Source organism: Microchirus variegatus (assembly GCF_963457635.1).
Source record: "Microchirus variegatus genome assembly, chromosome: 7".
Classification (NCBI taxonomy): domain Eukaryota; kingdom Metazoa; phylum Chordata; class Actinopteri; order Pleuronectiformes; family Soleidae; genus Microchirus; species Microchirus variegatus.
This window is the reverse complement of record NC_139808.1, coordinates 8,226,168-8,250,278: the sequence shown is the minus strand read 5'-3', so window position 1 is coordinate 8,250,278 and position 24,111 is coordinate 8,226,168. Positions and strand designations below refer to the sequence as shown.

Below are 24,111 nucleotides of genomic sequence, written 5' to 3'. Positions count from 1 at the left end.
ATTTCTCTGATTTGAATCACAGGAGTCTGTGTGTGTGTGAAACGGTCTCACACTAAAACTGATGTGACGTGAACAGAACACAGACACACATTTACTTTACTGCCTGTGTCATTTTTCAACTCCCTGATGTGGTTCCTTTGCGTTAATTTACTAAAACATCATTGACTGAAGAAACCTTGTGCAAATGAAGCGTGGACTTGAAAACCTTTCGTCTGATTTGAGGATCACTGATTGTATGCTTGCTGTTTGACTTTGTCATTTGCCTACATGCTATATTTACAGTCTGTAAATATGTCTCTTTGACAATCGGCAGATGAAAGTTTGGAGAGTCCGTCCACTGTATTTCCATTTCAAAGTCATCCACGCTGCTATCAAAGCAGCATTCTTTGATAAATAGTGACACTGACATGTATTTGATTGTGTTTATTGTGTCGTTCGGCGAGAACAGGCGCATGACGGTGGAGCAGCTTTGCACACAAATCAAAAGCATGTTGACGGGGCTCCAGTTAAAGGCTACTTTTAGGGCTGAACGTGGTCTTTAGTGAGTAAAAATATGGACAAAAAAAGTTGCAGTAGACAATAGTTTCTACAGGAATAAAGCATGCCCAAGAACCAGGGTGGTGAGAACAGGATTCGGTCGTGAGAATGACAGTTAGTGACAGTAGTAGCCTTACTGTTATGACCCACATGTTTGGGTTTGTTTGTCATAATGATTTGCAGCTCTCTCCTCCTTTAAGTGTTTGTCTGTGTGTGGTGTGGGTGTGTCTCTGGCAGGTGGATGTCAGCAACCAGGTGGCACACTGTGAGTGGCTCATTTCAGGAAGACTTGGTTCAATGTGAGTGGATGAAGTGTTGGGGGCCTGGACTATATATATAGATAGATATATAGATATATAGATATAGCTATATATATATATGTACATATATATACATATATATATATATATAAACCTTCTCAACCTGCACTTTGGACTTCCTGCTAACTCTTTCCAAACAAAGCCTTAGTCTGTGTAATTGAAATTGATAGTAGTATTAGTGAGTTGAAGGTACATTTTATGTGTTAGGTTGTTTTGTGTATGGTATAAAAGTTTACTTTTTGTTCTTCAGAGAGCTTTGTGAAAGGTTTTTATTAAAGGTAGCCGTCTTAGGACAGATGACAGATTTCACCTTTTCTTTTATCCTGTTTTCAAATTAGAAGCTTAAGTGCTGTTTTTTTTTCATTTATTTTCTAGTTTTCTTTACTGAAGGTAAGATTAGGTTCATTTAAAGAAGTTTTGTTTTTGTATTTTGGCATTGCTCCTCTCTGAGGTCGAGATAAAATTGCTACACTTTGTTAAACAAAGAAACTATTCCTGGTTCCCCTCGGCCAGAGATTTAACACTTTTTAACATGATTCAAATTTAGTGAGAGTGTGAAAACATTTGTAACACTGTTAAACAGGCAATGGTCAAACAATTAATTTGTAAAGATTATAATATTTTATTCTAAATACAAGCTGTTCTTTAATTTGCTCTCTTAATAACCTCAAGGGCTTTTTTTTAATAATAGAGAGCCAACTGTTTAAAATGTGAGGTACACTGATTTTGGACTCTTTGCATAATCATATGCCTGAAAATCTACACCCTGCATGAGCCTCATTAAGCTGTGATGCTTTGACCACACAGGTGTTTTTCAAAGCAGCTCCTCGTTCTCAGTGAGGACCCTTCTATCGTACACCTGCTGGGCTGCAATCTCCTGTAGCCTCTATCCACACGCCGACTTCATCAGGCGGTGCTAAACCATCACTGAGTGTTTTGACCTTCAAGCGCAACAGAACAAATTTGGCTTCCAGCATCCCACTTTTCGCCAAAACTCTGTAACAAGGCTTGTTCCGCCTCCTTTTCCTTCCAACAAGCGGCTTTATTTCGGTAACTTCCCCTTCAGACCTGAAGGTGATAACAGCTGCTCTGTAATTTGGCTTTTGGAAAACCTCAACAGCCAGACTCCACATTTAACAACTAAGTGTGCCACGCCTCACCACCCTGCTCTCTTCAACCAGAGGCTGCTACTTCAGGGTCTTCCTCTCTCCATAATTATGTTATAGTCCTTAGTGGAAAACAAAACAATTATTCCAGCATCAGCCATTGTTATCCAGGAGCCTGGAAACCTGGAGTGGATTAGACTTTGAATTCTTAGCACCACATACAACGCCCACGAGCAACACAGGTGTTAGATAGATAGATGCTTTATTAATCCTGCAGGAAATGTAAGTTAAATTCAGTGTTACTGTTAACATCAATCAATGTTTCTTTTTGTTCCCAGAGATGATGTTCGTTTGGCAAAAAATGGCGATCACAGGCATCACCTCAGTGATTCTTACTGCACTCTTACAGGACTTTTTTTGGGGTTTTTTTCCTCATCAAATGTTACTGATGATTGAACGCTGATCCATTAGAGTGTACAGCATCCATGCCAGCAGACGCCTGCAGAGAACCTGTTTACAAGAGGATGTTACCCAACCCTGCCTACTCCCTCAGCCTGCCGTCCACACACTGCCCGCTGGGTTGGCAGCGGTAAAGAACTGCACTTATTCACAATACATTTCATAATAACAGTTGGAGGAGATGCAACCCACCAGAAAAGGAGAGTAAATATTGGATTTAGCCAAAAACAGAACTCCTTGTGTGTCTTCTGAATGTATAGATGGGCCTCGGAACGTTGTTTGGAGCCTGCTGGATCAATTCCAAGCTTGACCACAAAGGGAAAGGTGCCAGAAATAAACAAAGGGAGTCCTCCTCAGACTCCATCTCCCAGCAGGCCTTTTGCAGCTTTTGCACTTGAGAGTGTGAAATCCAGTAGAACTGAATCATCAATCTAATGGGACCTTCCACCTTCGCGGCCATGAGATGAGACCTTGTAAGAGCGCCACCATTACCATTACCATCACACCATCTACTATCTTGCTCCTCTTCTTCCTCTCTCACACCTCCTCTGCCCATCTTCTCTCTCTCACTCTCACAAAACACCTTATCCCTTCACCTCTGAAGTACTGCATGTGGATATAACGTACTGCCGAATCAGTGGATCAGTGTGTACAGTTGGTATGCAGTCTTAGGGACACATGACTGATGGAGGACGAGGTTGCAGCTGGCGGTGAGCAGCGGCGACTCTGGGAACTGTGATAGGAATCGGTGGTTCTTCGTCTGCAGTCAGTGTTTCGCTGAAAGTGAAGCAGTGCACTGTGCTGTTAATGGCAGCAATAACCACCTCTCCGTCATTAGCATAGCGTAGGAGGCAGAGCTGATTGAGTGGCCATTTGGCAGCGAGACATTTTCTTTCCATTTTCCTTGTTCATGTTTATGTGTTTATGTGATTCCTCCCCATACATGAGGACAAATACATGTTCTATAATGATCTCTACATTTCAAAACAAAAAGGTCAGGCTTGGTATCATGAATTTTTTTTTTTTTTACATATTTTACAAAAATGCTCCTGCTGAAAATGTGTTAGACACTGTGACCACTCACTGCACCAAAGTCCATTGACAAAATCAATGCTATTACACTGTGTCATCATGAATAAAAACAAAAGATTTGGACTTTGTTGTGGTAAACTGACTAAAAATTATGTCTGCCAGTGAGATAACAGGCACTCTTTATTTACACTTTATTTACTGCTTGTCTTGGTGAACTAATTACCAATATTTGCTTAAAGCAACTTCTTTCATCCCCTGAGGAATCATGAGTAATCACCAAAACACTGCTGGTGCCTCCATGTGATGTTAGCCTCGGGAATCCTGCTCTATACCTCGACCCCTCTTCTACCTATTGAGCATTTATTCCATGAACCTGCTGAAAGTCGTTGTTTTTATTGAGCAGTGCGATCCATTTCTGACACATTTCGAGAGCCCTTCTTGGCATCTTCACAAATACTCCAACCTGTTGCAGTCATTCCAGTTTGCTATAGCCATTGTTGTGCTTCCTCTCAGCTTTTGTCTGTCTTGACATGAAATGAATCACTTACCGTGCACAGCTCGAACACATCGCCGAGTGAAACTGGATTCAATGCTGCACAAAAACACAGCTCTGCTGAAAAATAAATAGAGCGTCAGGTGGAGCTGATGGTATTGTGCAGTGAACTCATTTGGCAATGACTATAAATGGAACAGATATTCATTTATATCCAGTCCGAGTTATTTATAAGCCACAATTAACACAGCTGACCGAAGTGCCGTACAAGAGTGAAATTGAATAAACCAACGGATATAAAAACAAATAAATTAGTTAAAGACATAGACAACATCTCACACTCAAAGTGGAGAACAGCAATTCACGCCGTTTTCAATGCAGAGGAAGACGGTGAGTCTTTAAAGCAGACACAGAAGAGAAGAGGCCTGCCTAATGTGTAACGACAACCCATTCCACAATTTAAGGGGCTGCAATAATGAAAGGCCGTTTCCCGTCTGAGCTTCAGCCTTGATCTTGGAACCACTAAGAATAGGTGATGAGCTGATCTTAGAGACTCAACGGTAGTTTAATGGTAGAGCTTTAAAGGTACATTGTACATTTACAGTCAGAAAATCTATCTGGTCCACACTCTGGCTAGTTTGCCCATTCAAGCTGCTGTAGAAATGTGGTAGCAGATGATGGTGGCCTCCATAAAGAGCCATTTCTAACTGTGGGGGCCCTATGCAAGACCCAGTTTGGGGGCCCCTAGTCTGCCAAACTGCGATGGAGAAATTCTTAACCCTCGAGATGATCCACGAAGATGACACAATCTGTTACACTTCAGGAGCAAAACATGCCACAGTCACGATAACCTCTCGACCTCTTAAGCTGATAAAAACTACGATAAGACAAAGAAAACGACGTCAATAAATAAAACAGATATTGAGATATTGATATTTTTGATCACTTGAGCAATTTTGACTTCATTATGTCACAAAAACACCAGCCACATTGATCTTTTTTTGACATATAAGGGATTTAATAAACACGTGAGACAGCTACACACCCTTAGAACCTTTTTTCTTTATAAAGGTTACAACTGGAACCCGTTTGGAGGGTTCTACAAAGAACCCTTTTTTAAACCCCTTTATTCAGGAAAGGGTTTTTAAAGGGTTCTCTGGATCAAATTTGTTCTTACTGGAACCATAAGTGTTACCAAGAACCCTTGAAAAAAACCCTTTCTTTGGGAAAGGGTTTTTCAGAAGCAAATGGTTTCAGGTAGAACCTCAGTCCTTGTAGAAGGACCCTTTTGGAACCCTTATTTCTAAGAGTGCAGATAAAGACAGGTCATTTTAATTCTCATCAGATGAGGCTGCACTTGCAGCTTTGGGGCCCCCTGGTGGCTTGGAGGCCCTATGTATTCGCAGAGTTCACGTGGCTATGCCATGGCTAAAAAACACTTATCTATTTTTTCTTTCTTAAATGATTACACACTCACCCAAACATACGTATGAGTTGTGTATACATGAAATCACGTTTTCTTTTACAGACATTTTGTAAATTTGGTTAAAATTTGCATTGTATCTTTATGTTTTAATGGAAACCACTTTCTAAGAAATATAGGCAGCTGGCTACTGTGCCATATCAATGTAGTTTTAGAGCTATTTCTCCAGATGTGCATTTAGATTATCCTCCTTGTGCATTTCTGGATCTTTACCGCCGGCCTGATGTTGTGGATGTTGCTCGGGTTTCTGCAGGAGAACCTGATTAATTCATGGATCCACCTTAAAAACAAGGTGGTCCCGCCCTCCCTCCCTCCCTCTCGTGCAGTCAGTCTCGGGCAGCAGCTCACTTCCCTCTCTCAGTTCTCCAGCTCGTTGGGCAGAGTCGGATCCGGACACTGGATCTTTTCTTCGGGTCTTTCTTTTTTTTTTGTTGAATGTGCCGGACCCCCTCACCCATACCCACTCCTGTTGTCTCCCACAAGTCCCACCCACTGCTCTGCAACACACACACACACACACACACACACATACACACACCAGCAGTGCTCATTTACTGGATCTGCTCTTTGTTATCAGAGCTTTTCCCTCCTCTTGTTTTTTTATTTTTTTAAAATTCAAGAGAGAGTGTGAGAACGAGGGAGAAAGAGAGAGAGAGGGAGTTTGTTTTCCCTTTCAACGGATTGATTTGTGGAGCTGATTAGTTTCCCCCCTCTCCGTCACTTCATGAGCCGTTGTAATTATAGTCAAACAAATTGGTTCAAACGTCGGAAAGACTGCTTCTCTCCCTCTTTCCACTCGGCCTGTCGGTCTCTTTCACCGCTGCAGTTGTCAACTTGAAGCCGTGCCGGGAAATGGACAAACCCCTCTGAAGTGAAGCCGCTGCTCGCCTCACCCACACAACAACCACAGGACGTGATTTGGACGTGGTGGATCCCGGAGTGGAGGTAACCTCGTCTTTTAGCTCCCTCTCCCTGTATGTGTGTGTGTGTGTGTGTGGGTTTAAAGTTTGCTGCTTTCTTCCAGTTCACTTGTGGCTTAAACACACGCTACAGACCGTGATATGTGTGCTGGGGACGTTTTTAGAGAGACGTTTGAAAGTGTTTCATATCGCGTGTTCCCACAGTTGTCCGTACTGCTCAGCATCCGGGTAACGTCCACAAGTGCTGTTTCTTCACCTTGACGCCAATTTATTAGCGACTAAACAGCCGAATTCGGGGTTTTCTACGGGTGTGAACTATCATGTGCGGGGACACTGTGACACGTACGGCCTGTGGTGTTCATTTCACCGGGGGCTCAACTCCACCAAGGACACGTTTTCACCCCCGTTTTTCTTTTCTCGAACCGTCCCGACAGTAAGCTAGGAGGTTACAGCCCCGGTACGTGCCTTTCTGTCGTCTGCAGTCAACAGTGCCATAAACCTCCATTCAGAAAAGAGAAATGAACGTTAACACGCACACTCACGCTGCCTTTCACGCATGAATAGTGATTGAACGCGTCAATAATCAATCGAATGTCGCTTGGTTCTGACCACACGTCAACTTTCGGACTCCGTACGCTGCGGTGCTCTCCGGTTCCTGTCGCCCCGCCGCGGTTCATTTTCCTGCCAGGATAGCGTCGGGTGGGTGCGCATCAGTTGGTTGGTAAAGTTATCATTTAAGTCACCGTAACCATGTTTAACGTGAAGTGGAGGTATGCCGAACCGAGCAGCTGTCTCGATGTCACGTGAACGTGTTTTCACGATGCGTAACAATCCTCGCCTTAACTCCCTAACAAGGACGTATGTTTAAAAAATTGCGAGAATCTGCATGGGGTTATCGTGCGACGGGTCTCCCCGGGCAACAGAACGGCATGTATGTGCTGTTGAAGAGGCTGTGAGGCGTCTGGAAACAGTTTGCTCACAGTCTCCGCTCACAATGGTTTGTTTTCCCTCTGTCATTCCCCTTGGTAACCAAAAAAAACACCTAACAATTTGTCGTCAGTATATGAAAACAAGTCTACGGGAACTTCATCATAAAAACGAGGCATATTTTCCCAGTGGACACTGGTTGCTGTGATAGTTGCTGCTGTTGTGCTGCTCTGGTGCGCATTTCTCGTCGGACTGGTGTCCTTGCGCTGTTTGTCATGCACCGCCTTTAGGGTGAGCTTGTTGAGCTTGTTGGAGTGGTTTAGCGCTCACAGTGTAAATAGTACTTATGCTTTCTAGGCTGTCACGATGACGGGCGGAAGTGAACGAGGGTGGAAAATTCTTTACTGGGCTCGTTTCTTTTTTTTGTTATTAACGGGAGCGTTCTGCTCCGAAACCATCCCTAGTTACGTCATCTACTAAGATGGGCGGATGAACAGCAGCAGCAGAAGCTACCCTGCTTCTTTTCCCTCCTCTCCTCTTTCATTTCATCCATCCTCTCCTCCTCCTCCTCCTCCTCCTCCTCCCCCCTCTCTATCTGGGTGTGTCCTGCCTTATTGCGTTAGGAAGGAGGGGGGATCCCGCATCTTGGCTCATGGTGGCTCCTCCTCAGCTTGTGACCTCCAAACGAGGGCATTGCTCCGTATGTTCTCCAATGCTGCTAATTCTCACAAACAGAAAGAGCTCTGTTTGCACAGAGAATCTGTTGCAAATGAAACTTCTGATGCAAGTGCCGAGAAACAGTTTAGACGAGTGTGTGCACAGCTTTTGACCCTGTTGTTCGAGCATCCTTCAGTCTGCTTCTGCTCAAATTGCTTTTCACCAGAAGTGGGCACTCAGGCTCATATATGTATATGTGTGTGTGTGTGTGTGTGTGTGTGTGTGTATATATGTGTATAATGTATGGATATGTATATATACCTATATGTACAGATTTTAATGTAAGGGAGAAAGCAAATATTTAGTGATGCATTGATTTGATTTATAGGGCCTGTAAGTCATTGGGAAAAGCACTAAATTCCAATTTGGCCCTGATTGCAGTGTTGACAGAGTGATGAATGGTGTGAGATAGAAAAAACGTTGCATATAGATAGATGTATTGCATGAATGTGACTTTTTTTTAATTAATACATACTAGTTATTGCTCATCGCAAAGTCTTATTGAGCCAGTACAATCGATTGGTAAAGTGAATGATGTTTTCTTCTAGGAAATAGTGTGCTCTAGCCACGGTTCAGGATTTTGTTCATGAAATGGCTCAGCTGATGTGTTCCACCACACAGTTACCGATACATCTTCTCCTCTTGTGATGTAATTAGTTAATAGACAGCAGCCTGAACAGCAGCTATAGTAATGACATTTGCTATATGAAGTAGCACCTCGGTGCCCTGAGGGTTAATGGTTTAATGGAAGTGTATGTATTCTTTATGGAGGAAAAGAGGTGGTCTGTACAGTAAAAATATTGGCAAAAACATTTTTCAAGCATGAAAAAAAAACGACTTTATGACTTGGATACTTAGAAGTAGTAATAAAATATGTGAATAATGTACAGTGGAAATGACTGTATAGTCGTTTAAGTTGCGCCTCTCTTGGGATTCATATCTTTGTGAACCTCAAGACTAGGTGACTACGCCAGCCATCATTTTAAGTAGTTGCGTAAATGATCAAACAACATTGTAATTTAAGTTAACAAAGCTCATGCATGCAAATTGAACATTTAAACACGGACTGGTTTAGCCAGCCGAAGAACATGAGTAAACGGCGTGTCGCACAGACGCGTTTCTGCCGTGACGTTGTATGTCTCGATGCAATTACGAGGTGACTCTTTCAACAGGTCTGTGTTTGTTTGTGTTGGCCACACCTCTGACTGCTGAGATGTGTGAATGCAGTTTTTATGGAAGAATTTTATCAGCATGTAAATCTGACCGATTGCCTCTCTGTAGGATTGGTTTAAGTCCCACGATAGCCTCTATAGGATAATGGTACTAATTGATAGTGTAGTTCTGTGAATGGTGGAGGCTATGGTCTGCCGTTGATATTATGCAAATGAATAATATATGAAAATGATGCAGCTTTCCTCCGTGCTGAACGTTATCAGGGAGACACAGTCTGATTTACCTGCAGACAGATGAGATATCTGTGTGTGTCTGAAGCTGCTGAGGTCCTGATGAGAGGAGCACAGGAGGAGACGGATGCTGACTCAGTGTGTCTGTCCTCCCAATGTCTTACAGGAGTTTCAGCAGCTACAAATAGTAGAGTTGATTTAAAAAAAAAAGAAAAAAAAAGAAAGAAAATGGCATGAGTATATTTGTGTCAGTGTATAATCACTTTAGGTCCTTGCTTTATAGAGGCTGCCATCTTGTGCCGCAGTGTTTCTACAGCATCCGAAATGGACAAACTAGTGAAAGCGTGCATTGCATCCTCTCTTTTATCGATGAATGCCACCTTAGTTCCTTGATATGCATAAAAAGGAAGGAAGAGATAAAGAGGAGTCTGTTTAATACTAATCCTTACACATTGTTTTACATGCAGCATTTGTAGGTTTTATCAAACTAAACAGCCACAAACTGCAAATCTGTCACACTATAATGAGTTTTTTTTTTCAAGAGATTATTAACACTGTCCGTGAAACATGTGGCTAAAGGTAATTTGATGGACTTGCTTAATGCCATGCTGTATCATACTGACCGTAGCCATGTTGGATGGCACCACTGTGACGGTTACTGCACCTGTAGCAGCCAGAGCCACGGTGTCATTCACAGCTGGGACACAAGAAAGTGCCTGAACACACACTGTCCGTTTGTTTGAATGGGAAGGTTTTAAAATTCTGTGAAATGCGGGAACCCCTCTGTAGACGGAATCCCTGCCTGTGAACCAGATCCAGCAGAGCACACTGTCTCTTATGTAAGTCCACATCAATTATTAATGGACGCAGTGCAGCTGTAAGAAACTCAGCCCTATATTTAGGATATGCATGGCCTCAGTGTTTGTGCTTATAATAGGGCTGTTGGCCTTTATAATTATTTTATAATTCAGCTGACAGGGAGGAGTTCATACCTCTATGGAGAATTGCTGAAACACAGCTCTATGTGAGCCTTTTAATTTTTTAAAAGGCATCACATAACTCGGAAATCTTTTTCCACACACTCATGGCTAGGATTAGCGATGTAATGTGTTCCAAATAAATATGAAAGTGAAATATATGTGTTAAAGGTCCGACACAATTAGCTGTGGATGTTTAGGCTTATTATACGAGATTGTCTTTATCATGGCTGCAATTATTGATTGTGATCATTATCATCTAATTCTTTTCTTCTATTCACTGATTAAATCAAAGTGTGGACTTCAGACGAATGTAATTACTATAATTTTATTCATCTCAATGACAGGTCTGTCTTTGAAACTGGTACTGGAGGTACAGGTTGTTATTTGGAATATCCCCCTTTTTTTTAGATTTGTATAGATTAATTGTACTTAAGCAAAAAGCCGATGAATGCAACTTCCACCAAATATATATGTATTCATTTTTGCATTCTTTAACATTGCAAGATTGATCGCTTTAGGTGTTGGCACGGGTGTGTGGTGTCTGCGCGTTTTGTAGTCATTAACGCAAACAAGTTTTTCCATCATCACCCGTTTTTATAACAGCAGTGTCTTCGTCACCTTTCAGCTGTTGGCTCCCAATTTCTACTTTGCTCGCAAGCTGCTGTCGGTGTACTGTCCACAGATGTGGCATAATCTGTTACTTTTCCAGCATGTTTTTAATGGAAGTCGATCAAAATATGACACAGCCCTTCTTGTGGAAGCTCTGTGGAAGTGAACAGATTTCGAGTAAAACTATAATAGCATTTTATTCTGTTATGATGAATGAGCCTTGGCATTTAATTTTTGATTTCTGATAATCTGGAATGCTGTCTTGACCTACCAGCAGGTCTGGGCGATATGGCCAAAAATGTTAAAGGGATAGTTCGGAATTTTGAACATAAGACCTATTTTCCAACTCAGCCGGTGTGATGGAGACGTCTGGAGACGTTTTCAAGAAATTTCATTCAGTTCTTCTAGTTGCCGAGTGCTGATTTGCCTCGGTTGCACTGTGGAGTCGGTATGAGTGTTTTTAATGCCATGCTAACTTGTATCATTGACTTGCGCTAGCTATAGCATCAGCGAACTCGGCAACTAGAAGAACTGAATGAAATTTATTGAAAACGTCTCTAGACGTCTCCATTACACCGGCTGAGTTGGAAAATAGGTCTTATGTCCAAAATTCCGAACTATCACTTTAACAAGATATTTAAAATATCACCCCAGTCAATATTGATAAATATCTTGATGGATGGTGATAACTGAAGGTGGTTTGAGGTTTGCTCCTGAGTGAAAGTATATATTATAGCCATATTTATTGAGCCTTTGGTGTATTGATAATAAAAAAAGTAGCTAATTGGCCAACTCAATGGTTTGACTAATTTAGGCTTTCACTCCATCTTGCGTGCACCAGCAGGATGAGCAACATATGCAAAGTTCAGACTTGTTCAGTGCTGTACAGCATATGTTGTAAATGCCGGTAACCACAGCAACAGCACTGATACTTTATGCTCTGTTAGCACACTTAGCTGACTGGGCAAAATACTTGCAGATTAAAACTGACAGCAAACACACTTTTGAATGGAGGACAACTCAAGAACAGCTGACCTTTAGTTGCTCTGGAAGGTGATGGACGAAACAATAATGATCTCCCATCTCCTGTCCCATCAGGTGTTTTCTGCCTCTGCATTGGGCATAATTGTCACCGGGAACACCTTGTTGCTGGGTCTGGGCACATGTCCTTGAGGTGTCAGCAGTCAGATCAGTGTTCCTAACTGGACCATCTGGAGGTTTTCTCCTGGCACATGCTTACATAAAAGCTCTATCTGTGTTTGACAGGTGTTCAAAGTGTAGGAATGTGGGAGTTTGTTTGCAAGTAACGAACAGATTGGTGTGAGCTGTGGGATGAACATGAACTGAGTCAACCAATCTGCATCTTTGTACTTGCATTTTTGACACTGGTTTATTGATGAGCGTTGTAGTTAAATAGATAATATGATATAAATAGGAGGAGTCAACGTATAAATAAAATAGTTAACTATCAGGACCTGAAGATAAGATCTTCAGATGGTGCTGTAATTTACTGTTTATTCATCGTATTGATTATTGCAGAATTTGTGTAGTCTATCTGTCTCATCTAAATTTTCCCTCTTCATTCTCTAACTAACTTTTCACACCTCCTGAAGGTGAAGGTGCGTCTGTGACACACTCGGATGTGTTAATCCTGATGAAGCCGTCGGTGCAGAGAGGTGTTGAAGCTTGTTGTGAATGTGATGAACTGCAGTGTGCTGATATGTGTGTGTGTGTGTGTGTGTGTGAGTGAGAGTGAACGCGGGGGATTGTTACATGTTACTCATCATGAGTTTGCTGCTCTGGTGGTTTATTTGTGTGTAGAGTGTTATTGTTCCTTGACAGTTGCATAAATATATCTACATTATTAGGGATGTGAATCTTTGGATGGCTCACGATTCCGATTCTTAAGGTCACGATTCGATTCAAAATCGATTCTCAATTCAACCGATTCCATTCATACGATTCTCGATTCAAAAATTGATACAATGCATAGTGTGTAAAGGCAAATTATGGCATCAAAACAATACAGCTTGTATAAGAAAATGTGATCACACAAAGGCAAACTTAAGACAAAAGTTAACATTTATTCATTCAAAACAAATATAAATTTACTTACTGTACAAAATATAACTTGCATAAATAAAAGCTTAGACTAGCTGCCTTTTTCTCCCAGAAGTTACAAAAATAAACTGTACACAAATAACACAAACTGGTGTTTTGTGTGGTTTTAGAAATTATTATTAATTTTTATTTTTTTTTATTTTTCAAAAATAGATTTTTGAAGTTTATGAATCGATTCAGAATCATGGATGATTAGAATCGCGACTCCTTTGTGAATCGATGTTTACCCCCACCCCTATACATTATTAAATTTTCCATATATGCATTCCAGCTGCTATGCCCAGGGTTTTTGAATATGGGTGAAAAATTAACGCAATTCCCATTGTGTAAGGATTGTGCCGTGCCGGAAATTGTAGGAAGAAGACAACAAGAACAACAACATGGAGAGCAGGGACTCCATGATTTAGGTGCTCGGAAGATGAATGTGCTTCATAATGTTGCATTGGAATAAAGCAGGGATTTGCATTACTGCCAAAAATGAAGAGGATGAAGAAGAAATTACCATGTTCCCCACCAATGACTATCTGAAATGAAGCCGATGGGGGGAAAAAACCCATTGCGGAGTCATTAGACCCAGGAGCAAATGCTGATTAAACACATTCCCACTGGCCAATATCCCATTTAAAGCCAGGTTTAAACAGGTTTCTTGACGAGTGTGAGTGGGATATAAGTAGCGGCTGTTGCTGTGCCCCCATCTTGCCAATGTCAGAACATATTTGCGTTTGAGTTGCCACAGAGATACCATTAGTGAACAGAGGGGACCAAGATTGGCTGTGTTTTCTGGTTATAGTATTTCCTTAGCATGAATACAACAGGAGGCTAAAAAAAGAATGATATAAGAAAAAAAAAAGAAAGAATAATAAAAGAATTTATCCACTGTGATCTACTTTGATCACAGTGGATAAATTCTGACAACATGGTGAGGCTGTGTTAATTACTGAGTTAATGGTTTGTTAAAAACTAACATTTAATTCAGATTATATAATCATACAATGTTCCTTATATGTTTTTGACGGATTTCGACTTCTTCATCTTGGATGGTGGCAATTAATTTTTTATGTAAGTGCAGAGGAATGATAAGAGAGAGTGACTACATTGCAGATCCTGCAGTGTAGTTAGTGGCGTGTGTGTGTGTGTAATGTTTGCACCTTACTTGGCCTCCCTCTGCAGTATGTTAACAGCTGATAAAGAGTGGTTAAGGAAGGCAGAGATGCTGCAGGAGAAATGGAGCGTAATCATAGAACATTTTATCAAAACACTGCCACAACTGAAATGAATGGCACAAGCTACAAGTGATCATTTGAGTCCGTTGAGCAACAAATTGTCTAAATCTAATTCCCTCTCGCTGTTATTCTCTTTTTATATTCCTTGATTCCCCCGAGCATTTAAAGCTTTGTGTATTTTCCGGGAAAGATATTTTCGCGGAAAGTATCTTTCGCCGTTGTAAGAAGTAGATTGCATACAGGTGTGCTTACGCTCCAGCTTTTATTTAAAGACGACTATATGTCGTACAATTACTGTCTGTCATGTCCAAACAGAATCTGTGTAACTGAAGATCATGCATCATCACATTTAATGTGTCTATATGGATAAAACCCTGTATCGTACCATTGGCAGTTTTGTCATCATTGGGAAAAATGAATTGACAAAAGTCTTAAGTCGCATTGAAAAAAATGTGACATTTGATGACACATTAACACCCACCAGCAAGACGTATGCCGTCAATATGTTTCCAGTTGTCCAGTTAGCTTGACTAGGCTATTGGAGTACAGGACCTCTGTCCTTGTCCCCTCAGGCACTAGAGGGGGAATCGATTTATTGAGTGAAGTGTCCGACTCTGCTACGCAATGTGGCGAAATGCCCCTTTTCAGCTTGTTATGATGGGCTTTTTTTCTGGTTGATCTATCACGTCACGGGTGAAAACAACTGTCAAACTCCTTAGCTGGCAGCTAGGTAATACCACGTTGACTGATGAATTGGACAGCCCTACCACATTACCCGGGCGTGGTAGTCTGACTCAGAGAAATTTGATTTGCAGTGATGCTGTTGTCCCTATTAATGTTTTTAGTGTTTATTCTGAATAAACATATATAATCATGACCAATCGACGAATCAAAAAAATAAAATAATTGTTATTTGCAGCCCTAGTGGTTAGGGTTAGATGTGGCACTGGTGTTGGGTAAGGATAATGCTTTGTTCAGGCTGTCCAAAAGAATGGAGGTCAATGCTGTCATAGCTACGCAAGCCTTTGTGTGTGTGCGTGTGTGTGTGGGTGTGCACGTGTTCTTGGAGGCGGTCAGAAAAAGGCGTCAGTCAGAGGAGGAAGTGAGCAGATGGAGGGCGGTAGGAAAGCCAACAGGAAGTGGAGGCTTGATGGTTTCCTCATGTTGTGTTGGCAGCAGTCAGGATTTCACTTCCCTGTACAGAACATAGCCAACAGGTGTTGGTGTGTGTGTGTGCATGTTAGCGTGTGATGTCTCTCTCAGTCCATCTCCTCCTCTCTTCATTTTGCTTCTTAACCTCAAAAGAACTGAAATAAAAATACTTTTACAATTGTTTAATGGAGAGTTTACAAAAAATATGAGTGGAACTATAGACAAGTACAAGTCACCAGAATCTATTCTACCAATAACCATGTGATATTAAAGGTCCTGGAATCCATGCAGCTTACATTCAACCTCCATGCTATTGATAAACATATGTATATTTGTTTTTTTTACAGTAGTTGGAATTAGAGTTTAGGATCTCTGTCGGAGTCCTCAGGCCGATATTTCCCGCCACTATCCTCGGGCCGGGCCAGGTTGGGCCCTTGATCAAACATTGGTGTTTTTTCTCCCTAGTTGTGTTATGTGAAGGTGTAAAAACCTGCGGCCGTGAATGCATCATTTTAAAACCAGGAATCGTCATTAGTAACATATGCGTTCATGGAAGCTGATCTCAGCAGCTCTGTTATTGTTATAAATTAGACTGTGGCAGTTGGTACAACTAGCTTCCGCTGTGGGGAGGCTGTGGACGTACGTGTGCATTTACAGCTCGCGTATTAAAAAATGTCGGGTTCGGGCTCGTGATTACAGTCAATGTGTCGGGCCAGGCTCGGACACAACGTGCACGGTCTCAGGTCGGCTGGATTTTTTTTGGGCCCGATCTAAGTAGTTGGAATCAGTAGCCGGAATCGTTGACTTTACTTGACTTTAATAACGTTCATTAATGCTATCTCACAATGGCCCCAAATGGCAATAGATCCAGTCATAATATATTTTTTTGCAAGGACATACTGCATTTCTGAAAATGTCAAATACTGGCTTTTTAGCATTTTAGTGAAAAGATTTGCCCACAATATCCAGTATTAAAAATCAGCTTATAATCATAGGGAGATGGGGCTATGCAAAAGCATCAGCTCATTGGCCGTGTCTCTGCATTCATATTGAAGATACACATTCCAAATAGTGACTCATGCTGTGCGTAACACATTTTTTTGCAGTATTGTTTATTATTCAGAAAACTTCCCTGTTAACTTAAGTACACTTCAGACCAGCAGGAAACTGAATACAAAAACCATGTAGCCTACATGTTTTAAACGTGGTCATGAGATAAGGTGGATCAGGATCTGAGTGGGAAGCAGTTCTCTGGGGAAACCCTGCTGACATTCAAGTTCTGGTTCCTGTTCACACTGTAGACGCTGCAGAAAAGGCAGAAAAGGCCCTGTTGTGGTTTGTTTTCCCTCCTCCCGTCGTCGCGGTGACGGGCTGACAGGAGGAACCTCTGGTGACAGACACGCACTACCTCTGTCTAGCAGCACTAGTGCTACGCTGATTTAATTCCTTGTCCTAGTCCACGTTTAGGAGAGCGGGGTCATTGGAATGCGGTGTTTGTGTTGTAGACACTGGGCGTGGCTCTGTTTAGCCATGGTGACTGAACAGTCAGCACATACCCATTCATCACATTGTGTACACGCTGAAATGCAAAGCTCAGATCTGAACACACAATACTGCTGTCACAGCCAAGAACCTCCAAAATGGGCCAAGATGAGATTTTGAAAACATTAAAAATACGAAAAAAAACAGAGCGGAGCAGGGACCTGGAAAAAACTCACCTGCTCCACTTTATTTAAAAAACACCCCGTCTTTCTAAATGAGTGGCTTCTGACCAGGGTTAGATTAGGATATTAGTTCCGTTGACTTGACTTGTTTCTTTTTTTTTTTTCTCAGTTTGTCAGTTGGAGAGCTTTTGGCCTCTGCTCTGTCAGGTCATGTGCTCAGTGCAACTGCGATGGCTTTCATTTCAAAGTTCACCAGGAAAAAATGAGCTGGTGGGCGGGTGAAGGGAAGGCATACATGATCTAAGCGTTTGCATGTTTTCACGTGACTTTGTGGTCACATGTTGTTAACTTGAACAATTTGAACGAATAATAATAAAATGTTTTGTCTGAACAGTATGACGAAAGTAAACATTGAGGTTTCCCCGAGTATCTCAAATCTGATGGGGTGTCAATGTAATTTGACAAGATTATATTCAGAAGCAGTTTTTTTTTAAATAAATGAATGGAGCACAATAAGGTGTTTTGTAATTGAGTGGAGTTGAGCCACCACTGTGCTTCACAATCACAGTCAAGTCTGGGTTCAACTGTAGGTTTTACTGTCCTTATAGGTGTGTTGTCACCACTGAACCTTTCCTGGCTCAGATGTCTCTTATGAGGAACTCCTCTCCTTCCTGTGTCTCTACATGGAGGAAACTGAGTCAAAATTAGGTTCAGGGTAGAGTTCTTGGCCCATATAAAGTTCCTGCTGTGAGGTTTGTAGACTGAGGAAATATCTGGGTGGGGCTTGCAGCTATTGTTCCAGCTGTGTGCTTGTGTTAGTTCACCTCTGGTATTTTTAAGAACCCTCAAGGCCAATGTTTTGGTTGCAGCCCAGGAGAATATACAGATTTTATTCCTCTGATGGACTGAATACTCTGTCCCTTGACACTTTTGACAATTTTGGCTTGACAAAACTCATCAGATTTGTGTGACACTTCCAATTTGTGCTCTGGCTGAAGGTTTCAGTCATCTCCGTGTAGCCGCTATCTATTTTTCAGGCAGCTCTTTTCAGTTTCCAGTTTATATTATATAATCCTGATTGGTACTGTTGGCTTGTTTATTTGTTTCCTTATCAGTGCTATCAGGGCTTCATTTTTGGTAATACATGGTTTTGATAAAGTTGATTTATTTTGAGTCGAAAGAGATTTTTTAAATTACTTTTACTGGACAAAAGAGAAGGGAGGATTTGCTCAGAGAGTGCAAATGTTTGTCAAGGCTTCAACACTTTGTATTTTACATACAGGCACCTGAAGTTTTTTTGATATTTTGATCCACTGGATCTATACTTTCTGGATCTGTATAGAACTTTACCTACTCATAGCTATATTATAAGATGCGTCTGAGTTTTTTAATTGTTGATTGGAACATCCCATGTTGCATTTAAACTTTAATCTGGATCAGTTTTGGATTAAATTTAGTCTGATACTAGTGTCTGATCCCACATACAGTTTTGCCCATTATAAGTAGGGATTTCTTGAAAATGTGATAGTTTTTGGTGATGTCATCAGTTGGTAGATTCTTATCAAAATGTAATGGGAACATACTTAGGTGATCACATACCTATAACAACCAAAAAAGAACCTCTCTGGTGGAGGTAACAAAGATGTGTGCGGCAGCGCGTTGGTCAAAAACAGCAGAGATTAATAAGGAGAAGATGTTTTGGTCTGATGTTTGAAGATGAGACGTCCACATTTGGACCGCACCTAACGATTATTTTCAAAATTGATTGATCTGTCGACTATTATCCTGATTAGTCTGAAATGATAATGTTCTCAAACCAAAATGATTCAGTTTTATTTTACGTCTTTGTTGTACAGAGCAAATAAACCACAAATTGTTAACAATAAGAAGCTGAGAAATCGTTATAATTATTATTAAAAACAACCTTGTAATGCACACATCATGTGAAAAGTAATTCTTTAATTCCAGGGGAAATAAACACCAGTGCTAATGTATATGCTTTTAAAACGGTTGTTTTAGAACTCTACTTTGTAAGTGTAAATGAGATGAAAGTCGGACTGTTTCCTGACTTGCGTTCCGTCTTCATGCTTTGTTAATCATGTGAAAAAATAAAGTTCCTCCATGCAGTTTCAGAAATCTGAATCTGTCTTGTAGCTTCTGCAAATTATTTCTCTTACTGTATGGTGTGTACCCATAATTCATTTTTACCAAGCCATCAGTTTTATAGTTTCACCGTAGCCACCACTTGTGTAACTTTGGACAACAGCTGTTGAGACACAACTTATGTTGTACCACTAAGGCAGAATCGAATTGACATTTCTCCTCTGAATAGGAGTCTGTCACACACTCAGCTGATTAGACGGGAGTGATTTCCTGCTCACAGCCACCAACATGAATGGCAGCTTGTGTTTTCTGCGTCCGCACACACAGACCCTCCACTCTCTGCTCAAACAGTCACTTTTTTTTTATGAAACCCAGGAATGTTTGGTGTCACATTGTCCAACTGGTTTTCAGCCCAACAAATAGCAGACTGTGAAGCATTTTTTCCACTCTGCTCTTAGTCATAAGATGCTCCACTGACAGTCATCTGAGGCTGAGTAATGTGCTGTCTTATTTCTGCAGACTGGAATAGGCTGATGGGTGTTGAGGTTACTTCTCTGCACAAATGGAAAAAACAAAACAATGGAGCCAAGTCTCGAGATTGTTACAGACTAAAAGACTTTTGCTGAGTTGTTTGTGTTATAAAACAACATACATAAACATCAATGTAGTCGTTTTCCAGTTGTTTTATTATTGCAGTGGAGAAGATGTTCCACTGGTTCCACTTCTTCTAGTTGCAGATGTGTGTAACATGCTGCCCCAGTGTCTCAGTTTGACTTCTGGACAGGATGGACATTAAACTAAAACTGTCTCTGTCTGCAGTGTGAGGCTGCAGCAGAATCAATCAATTAGATGGATCATCCGCTTCTCTCCAGGACTCTCCCGAGATAGAGAGTGAAGAAGAATAATGGTCATCACAATAACCCTCATACTCTGATGTAGACCTGACCTCTATGATTGATTTCAGGAAAAAATGTGTATTTATTTGTCTGATTGACAGGAAAAATGTCTGCGTTTGTGTTTGGTGCTGTTTTTCAATATTGCTCATTTAATCCAGCCCAGCATAAAACTGACAGATGAACAGATATCAACAAACTGTCACCTGGATATCATTAGATAATAGTTATAATAGTCGTATTTGATAGTTAATTAATCAGTTTGAGTGTTGAATCATTTTTGACGTCATCATTTCCAGGTTTGAGAAATTATTTTGCAAGTAACTGACAATTAATTATGATGGTGATGATGGCAGTGTTTCCAATTAAATATGTTGAGTGTGGCCTTTTTTGGCCATTTTTTTTACAATTACCTGAACATAACTTTACCGTTCTTGTACATTCTTGTTGTTTGTCTTGTTCTTGCTTTATTCTTCTTATGCTGCAGTGTACTCACACTGTGGTCATTTATTACTGTGACAGATCCAGACAAACGGTGTAAGAGTGGCACAGAAGATCATCTCTTTCCTACTCGGGCTCTGATGATGGTGAACTGTGTGTATGAGTGCTATCATCAACAGACACTGAATTATTTCCGTAGGAAAGGCTGTAGGGCAGGTTCCAAAAAGATGAACTTACCATTGTGAGCAGCATGTAAGCTTGACTGGCTCTCTGACTTCTGTGTAAATTTACCGAGCAAAAAGGTTCTTATGGTTGACTCCGTGAGGAGTATACAGGAAGAAAACTGCAATGTTTTTATCGATTGGTCCATTGATTTGAGTCCGCTGCACACAGTCGCTCTCTATATAGTTGGGGAAACCATAAAATTCACTGTGAAACATCATTGAAGTTGATTAATTAAATAACGTGAACCAGAGGTTGTGACGCTTCAGCAAACCTAACACTTAATTCTAATATCTGTTGGCCGTATGGCTCTTTTTAGATGATTAATGAAGCTCTGCTATTGTAAAATTGCACATGGCCACCTGTCATTCAGCAGAACGAAGATTCATCTGTTGCTCTGATTACAATCATTGTGATGGCCTCAGAATTAAGTTCTTAAAGCTGGTGTTGGACCTTTTTACGAGCATCTTTCTTCTCCATGTGCCTTGAAGTAAAAAGACAGTAAAGTTGTGCCAGACATCCCTGTTTTGATACAAATTGGGATTCAGCTGCTGCTTCTCCGCCAAAGGGAGGAGAAAATGTGTTGCTTCAATTATTTATAAAGATGCCTGATGCAATGTGGCATCCAAATCTATAATGAAATATGTCTTACTTCAGTGTCTTCTGCAGCGAAATGGGTCTGCAAAGGTGGATCACGTCATGCTTGTATAACGTTAAAGAATTCAGGATGATATATTTTTTAACTTAAACTGAAAACTGGTGACCATCGCTCACACACACACACACGACTATAACTGTTCAGCACAGAAGACACAAGCACACGTGTCAATGAAGGTGGTTGCTAATGCTATTGCTATTGTTACTGTATTGGTGTTGTTATAACAGGTTCCCTGTGTGGGACCGAAAGCAAGAGCCCTGACAGGTTGTGGAACATGGTACAAAGCAAAGGAGGAAGGAAACAAGGCAAAGGAGGAAGGAAACAAACTGATTGCTACCGTAACAGCCCTACACTTCCTCCTTGATAAGCAGCACAAACAGTGGATTTAAGATTGTACTGCTGCAGTAGTCAACTGCTTTAACCACAGTGGTTCTATGGGTTGTTAAATCACCCTTTAAATATTCCAACTATTGTCATAAATTGCCTAAATGGCTGTCTGTGAACTGTGCTGCCATCTCCATCAGACAGTAATTGTTTTAATATAAGCTGCTTGTTTGTGCAGTGCCTGGCTGTTCAAATCAAACCATCTTGGCCCAAAACAGGACATTATATAGGTCAAAGGATTTTGAAATTGACTTGATAACGAAAGCATTGGTTATTTGCAGCTCTGTTTCACTGAAACGTGTTCAGAACCTGCGTCAATAAACCAATTTTTCCTATGACACTAGATACCCGATGTAGTACGTCTGTGTCTCAGTGTGGAGCTCTTACAGACAGAAGAAACACTGATGTTTACAGTGAAAGTGAAATGTAAGCTGATGTACGAGTGTGTGTGTACACACACTTTGTCCTGCACTTCTCAAAATGTTAGCTACTACAGCTCTCGACCTCTCTGTCTGTGGCATGATGCTGAGCCGTACGACAGGGAAGGTGTCGGGCCTGAGGTTTGAATCATATGATGTTATAGTTAGGGTTTGCGGCAGCATCTCTGCAGCTCTGTCTGTGGCGTCATATTTTTAGTAATGTCTTCTTCATTTACCTCACGGGGGAAAAGGCTGGCATGTCCCACCTGGTATGTCCTCCTTATCAACGGGCTGCAGACAGCAGCTGTTATCTAACATGTTGGAGACATTCTCCATGTCTCATTGACGTGCCATCACTCTCTCTCTCTCTCACACACACACACACCCACTTTTATGATGTTTGTTAGCGTTGTTCAGTTCAACCTCCAAATTCAAATCTAAAAGTTTGAATGAATATATAATGACCTGTAATTTGTTTGAACTCCCCTCAACTGTTTTAACTATTGCACTCAGTTGAACACTCATATTTATGAGCCAGTTAACGGAGAGTATTAGATTAGGGCATTAGCGGGTATTTGATGCATCGTGTGTCTCCACCAAAGCAGGGCAAAACTTGCTATTTTGCAGAGAAAGGAGTCTCCCTCATGTACTGTAGACTTGCATCTCCAAGATGCTGTCACTCCTGCAGCTGACAGCTGTCATATGGTAGGAAACCTACTCTTTAGGTGCTGGGTTCTAATGGGTGCTATTTAAATGGCTGCTTATGAAACATTTTGAGCACCTAATTAAAGGATGTGAACTTTACATTCTACATTCTAAATAATGCTGCATTTGTCTGTCACAGCTTGGCCTTAGATCCACTTTGAATGCCCTTTTGGCTCATCGTCGGAAGAAGAGGACACAATCCAGCTAACTGTCCTTTTAGGTGGATATTCATGACGCTGAAGCATCTGAAAAGCTCCCAAATGTGAATAGGTTTTTTTGTTGGACAACAGAAAAGCTGTTATTTGAAAAAAAATAAAAAAAATCAATCATATTGCTGCTATGTTTTAGTCAAACCATATTCATTCTTAAAATGTACAATTAAAACAAGCCACACCCCTCCCCTCCAGTGGTGAGAGTGCCTAAACTCTTGTCCGTTTGCTGACCTTGTAAAACGCAATTGCTGATAAAAACATTAGCGTCTCCTTGTCTACTTATTTTGGCAGTAGAGTCACGACAAACAGAAGAATACGGCAAAACCAGATCGTTCTCGGTGACAAAAATGTGGGTGGGTTTGTTCATATAAACATGTCTAGATTGCTAACAACAGCAGTTCACAGAGGTGATATTTATACAGGTCTGTATACGTAGACTGGTCTGTGAGAAGCGGTCGCACTAAAAAACTGGACCTACCTGTTTTAACTCATTTAAATAATAACAGAAGTGAAACTGACCAGTACCTTTCTCACCACAGCCTGAGCTCTGGATGAAGCAAACACACAGTGACATTAATGGCTAAACTAAACCCTGATTGAAGCTGCAGAGGGGTTTGGGTTTGGAACTACACCTGTTAGTATCCAGCCCAGAGGAGGTCAGCTGGCTCCAGCCCCAGCCCCAGCTGCGGCTGCTGTCACCTGGGCCATATCAAAGGCAGGGCAGCCCACCCTCGCAGCTCCGCAGAGCTCGTTAGCTGTCAAAGCTAATTGGAAAAGTCTTTATTGCACAGATGCTCACGTACTTCAAAAGAGTTCCCCTTCAAAGCGCCAACACAGGTCAGGATGGGAATTGGTGGAATTTGAAAATATGTACGATTCCATATGAAATAGTTTGACAAGAATGAAGATCGGGTTTTCTGGAGATTTT

The 24,111-nt window shown here is 41.2% G+C and overlaps 1 protein-coding gene across 1 annotated transcript in view; it reads left to right on the top strand.

The window, feature by feature from the left end:
- Positions 1–6,283: 6,283 nt before the first annotated feature.
- Positions 6,284–24,111, top strand: part of LOC310929530 (plasma membrane calcium-transporting ATPase 1-like) — a 74,384-nt gene continuing 56,556 nt past the window's right edge. Inside the window, exon 1 of the mRNA XM_083892316.1 lies at positions 6,284–6,375. The gene's annotated coding sequence lies outside the window, so the exon portion shown is untranslated. The remainder of the gene's footprint in view (positions 6,376–24,111) is intronic.